The sequence below is a fragment of the Dama dama genome, chromosome 33 (assembly GCF_033118175.1).
Source record: "Dama dama isolate Ldn47 chromosome 33, ASM3311817v1, whole genome shotgun sequence".
Lineage (NCBI taxonomy): Eukaryota > Metazoa > Chordata > Mammalia > Artiodactyla > Cervidae > Dama > Dama dama.
In genome coordinates this window covers 47,914,696-47,920,162 of record NC_083713.1, presented here as the reverse complement: position 1 = coordinate 47,920,162, position 5,467 = coordinate 47,914,696, and positions in this window count along the sequence as shown.

Here is a 5,467-nt window from a genome sequence, read left to right as displayed (position 1 = left end):
CTTCAAAGAATTGCCATTCAAGGGACCCCTGAACTTCAATGACCTGTGTCTTGAGGAGCCAGGTGTTGTAGATGGAGGGTCTCCCTTAGGAAGGGACAACCACACACAAATTTAACCACACTCACTGTGCTTGCATGCTCAGTTGCTCAATCGTGTCTGACTCTTTGTGACCCCATGGACTGTAGCCCTCCAGCCTCCTCTGTCCGTGGAGTTTTCCCAGCAAGAATACTGGAGTGGGTTGCCATTCCCTTCTCCAGGGGATCTTCCTGACCAGGGATCGAAGCCGGGTCTCCTGCATTGCAGGTGGATTCTTTCCCATATGAGCCACCAGGGAAGCTGCATTCAATGTACTCATTGTTTATTACCTCTGTCACTGAGGACTCAGGTTTGACTGACCTCAGGCAAATTACAGCTGTCTCCACCTGTGGTCACAGGAGCATGGAGGTGATAACCCTTAGGAGAACTGGACCTCCTACAATGACCCTAACTACAGACGTCAAACAAGCTGAAACCAATTCCTTCTTTCTCATTTATTGGGATTCCTAGGACTTAAAAAGGCCCACAGAGCACTTCCTTCCAAAAATGTATCCAACTTACTAGTCTGCACATCACTTACAGTGATAAGCAATGTTTACAAGTGTGTCCATCAAATTATAAAATTAAACATGGACAATGCTCCAGTTTTTAACTATCATTTTATCATCAAAGCTACAGAATACAGTCACGGTCCAAAGGTCGCAGCTTGAAGCTAGAAGGTGTCAAGGCCGCCTCTGAAGGTCATCCCTGGCCCAGTGGGAACTAATTTCCTGAACTTGTACTTTGGATTTGGAAGCTGCACTCAGTTCGTTAATTACTCACACCCACTGTGGGGTGTACTCCGCCAAAGCAATGTCCCCACCCTGTTCTCCTGAGAGACAAACCAACCTGACCCTGCCACACCCCGTGTCTCCCTCTCAGGGACTCTGAGCCAGGAGTCAGAGACCATTGACAACAGGTCCAATTCAAACTGTCTAGAATAGTCAATTCTGGGGCCTTCCAGAGTTGTCTTTCTCTTTTCAGACTGGAATGAGAACTCTATTGAAATCATTACTACCTTCCACTCAGACTTTCTATAAGAGGGTGCTGACTCTCACACATGGATTTAGGATTCAGAGGAGGAGAAAATAGTGGAATCCTGGTTTATGTCACAATTAAATATTTACTGTAGGAGATAAATTGCTTCTAGATATATTTGGCCTACAGGCTTACCCAGTATTTTAAATGCGAATTTATTATCCATGTTTAAAAAAAAAAAATGAGAGGATGACCCATAAAAATCTATGTATGGTTTTTCTTGAAAACTTCAACTATTTGGCAACACTGAGCCTGCCTTTCCACGTGGTGCCAGTCGGCTGGAATTGCATTCTCCTTTTACCACATCTCCACTCTGTGCCAGTCCGAGTGTGATGCTAAGGCTGGATGATTAAAGCAATGTAGCGCCTTAACCTGACCATCTTCCTTCACTAGTATTATCTGTCTGACTTCTACAGAAATCTGAAAGGCGATGCCTGCTCTAAGTCCCACCATCTCCTTTATATACCATTTACCACTTCCCTGGCAGCCCACAACAGCTGACATGAAAATGTCAGTGCAGCCTTGGTGCACCTGTTCCACAAACACCTCCCAGTTAGTCTGCCAGAAGGGGCACAATCTTGGGACTACCTTGATAATTTCTGTATCTCTTTCTTAAATTATCCATGGGAACTTTCTGAGAAGTGTATAAGCCATTACTTCCTCAGGAACAATCTACCCTCGGGTAGCCAGTAAATTTGGCAAACTTCAAATAAATATCCTTGTACTCAAAGACAGTGATCAACTGTGAGCAAACAAAGAAACTTGAGCATAAATAGAGTGTGCATAATTCCTCCAGATAGAAAAGTTTCATAACTAATATAAAGAATATGTGACAGAGTTATTCTGACAAGTGCAGTTTTTGAAGTACAGTAAGAGAACAAGGTTGGTCCCTTTAATAAGGACTAAGTGTGATGCCTAGAGATGAGAGAGACCATGAGAAAGTACAGTTCATAGAGCTGACATTTCAGGACCTCAAAGGGTGAGCAGGGTCTGAGCATGTAGAGAATGAAGGGAGGAGTTTTCTGTATTGAAGGAACAATCTGAAAAATGTTCAGAAGTGGGGAATGTGGGCAATATACTCAGAAAGAGAACAGTTCAGTTTGCCTGGAGTGTAGCTGAGGTTCTCATACTCATGAATCCTCAACTATTTAAAGCTGAAGATTCTAGGGTGTACCTCCAGAAACCTGTCTTTTAATCATCATTGCAAATGATTTTTTGTAAAGAGATCATCATCCCTACTCTGAGAAAACCTTGCACTATGTGTTTATTGGGTAGATTTGGGGATAGAGGTAGTGTCCAGGTTTCAAATAGCCTTGGCTTCAGGCCATGGAATTTATAGTTTTTCTGTGGTCAGCAAAGAGCTACTTTTACTGGCAGTTTAATATTTAATTTTGGGGATAAAGGAGAAGGATGCCTTAAAGATGATACCCATGTTTGGATCCTAGGAGGCACCATTAACAGAAACATGAAGCATGAGATTGGGGAATTGTCCTTGGTTCACTTTCTGCCTTTAGGTGTGCTTAGCCTACACTTCCTTTGATTGGCTCCAGCACCACTTACAGTGGAGGAGTGGATACTCTTGGGCTGTAGTTCGGATCCCTTTAGTCTTGGACTGGTCATACAAATCTTCTAGGAGTCAGTTCCTCATCTGTGAGATGGAGATGACAATAAGGGATGTTTCCTGATCCGCTGAGCATCTAAATTGGATAAACACATCTGAAAGGCCTTTAGAGGACTGCTCATATATAAGAAATCATCTTCCCAGGGAGAAAAACCAATGTTTCAAAGTTCCTAACATAACTAACTATATGCTAGTACACCTATGCCATGGCTTACCTGTGTTTGCAGAGTATGCAGTGGAAATGTTCATTATAAAATGCTAAGAAGAAAGCAAACTAGATACAAAGTTGAATCTATAGAGTGATTATATTTTAAAATTACTGTATTATATGTGGGAAATATAGCTGTATTTCAATAGTTGTTTTCTCTAGTGGTGAGGTTGTACATAAATCCCCATTTTCTTTATTGACTGTGTGTATGTAGTTTAGATAGAGTCCTCGGGGAAAAGGGAAAAAGTCCCAAAAGGCATGCCTTGAGTTTGCAAAGACTAAGTCAATATGTCTCCATTAAAACCATGAATCCTTCCAATATTTCTAATGGATTTGTTTCCAAATGTTTGCCTTCTTAATGGATTGTAAATAAATTGGAAGGGACCTACCACCGGAGCCTAATAAACACAGAGGATGCCAATGTCTGGAGAAAGGAGAAGGGAATTTGTTGGAACAGGCCAATGTTGTTCCCATAGGAACAACAAGAGGGTATCATCTTGTTACAAATTTCTGATTTTTTGTGGGGGACAGGAAGAATAAAAAAGCATGATGCATGACAAGAGGCTTGTCTTGAGTTCTGCCCTGGGCTTCCAGAGAAACAAGAGCTGGTGCCTCCAGGATATTTAATATGCTCCTCACAGCTTGAAGACAGAACAAGATCAAACTGCATACAAAGCTAGGACTTATGAATGACAGTATGGCAGACTTCTAAGGCCTGGGGATTAGCAAGATGAGAAGAGAGAGGTCTGTATCTTCATTATGTGAGTTACTGAAATTATTGGAATGAAGGACAGAGACCACCTGGGCCATAAAGTACAGGTGATTAGTGTTTCAGAAGATGTCCCTAAGGTGAGAATCATGGTCATCCCAACTGATTTCTAATCTACTGATTGTTTATTCAGAATATTCATTCAGGTCAGTGTTATAGAGACAAATGATTCTTTCATGTTTAGTCCTACTTCATTTTGTTCATAAGAATGTGAGAGATTTGGAGAATCAGGGTTGGATCAAAGAGAAAAATGTATCAATACAGAAGGGCATTAGCCGTCCATATTGTGTTCATAGATTTTCAACCTAATTGCAGAAATGATTTTTCAGACAATTACCAAGGGGGAAAAAGTATATAAAAAAGTGTCCCATCGTGCTTTCATGCCAACTTCACATTTTTTCACCTGAATTTATTGCAGGAAAGCAAATGAAAATATGTATGATTATGATCTAGAAGCAACACGAGACATTTGAATGTTCGTTGAATTTAGCCACGAGCTTTTTTTCTGGTTCTCAAGAATGCTTTTTACAGGAGATAAAGCATCTAATTTTATTTCAAAAGTCATTTATTTTCCTATTAAAGCAAAAACAAAAACTAAGCACTCTAAATATTTGTCATCTGGAATGTTTGAGGTCTTAATTTTGGGTATTTATGCCTGTTTTTGCTTTTGCTTTAATTTTTGAAGGTGGCATATAGGGTAGGTTGACTCAAATTGATACATATTTTAGCTTTCTACTTCATATTACTGGCCTCAGACTAATATAATTACTTCCCTAGAAGGTTTTCTTGGTGATTATTCCTATCTATCAGAAGGATATGCTTGTGTGGGCTTCCAAGGTGGCTGCACTGCAGGCTCACTTCCCAGTGCCTGCAGTGCAGGAAACCCAGGTTCATTCCTGCATTGGGAAGATCCCCTGGAGAAGGGAATGTCTACCCACTCCAGTATTCTTACCTGAAGAATTCCATGAACAGAGGAGCCTGGGGAGCTACAGTCTGTGGGATCTCAGAGTCAGCCATGGCTGAGTAACTAACACAAAACAGGACAGAAATAAATCTATCCTTATAATTTCTTGCTGGTTTGGGTTATCTTTTTTGTTTGAAATATTAACACTAACATTAAAAAGAATTTAGTTTCTACTTATTTAATTTTCAGCAATCTTTTATTTATCAAAACAGCTATATTTTATTAGCTATACAAGCCATGCATATATACTTGTAAAACCCAAAGATGTTCAATATGAACCTAATATAAGAAAAACACATGGCATTCAACTTCATCTTTATTGTAATGTAAACATTAGAATACTGTTCATACTGTTCATGGGGTTCTCAAGGCAAGAATACGGAAGTGGTTTGCCATTCCCTTCTCCAGTGGACCACATTCTGTCAGACCTCTCCACCATGACCCGTCAGTCTTGGGTGGCCCCACACGGCATGGCTTAGTTCACCTAGATAGCATATTAAAAAGCAGAGACATTACTTTGCTAACAAAGGTCCGTCTAGTCAAGGCTATGGTTTTTCCGGTGGTCATGTATGGAAGTGAGTTGGACTGTGAAGAAAGCTGAGCGCCAAAAAATTGGTGCTTTTGAACTGTGGTGTTGGAGAAGACTCTTGAGAGTCCCTTGGACTGCAAGGAGCTCCAACCAGTCCATCCTAAAGGAGATGAATCCTGGGTGTTCATTGGAAGGACTGATACTAAGGCTGAAACTCCAATACTTAGGCCACCTCATGCGAAGAGCTGACTCATTGGAAAAGA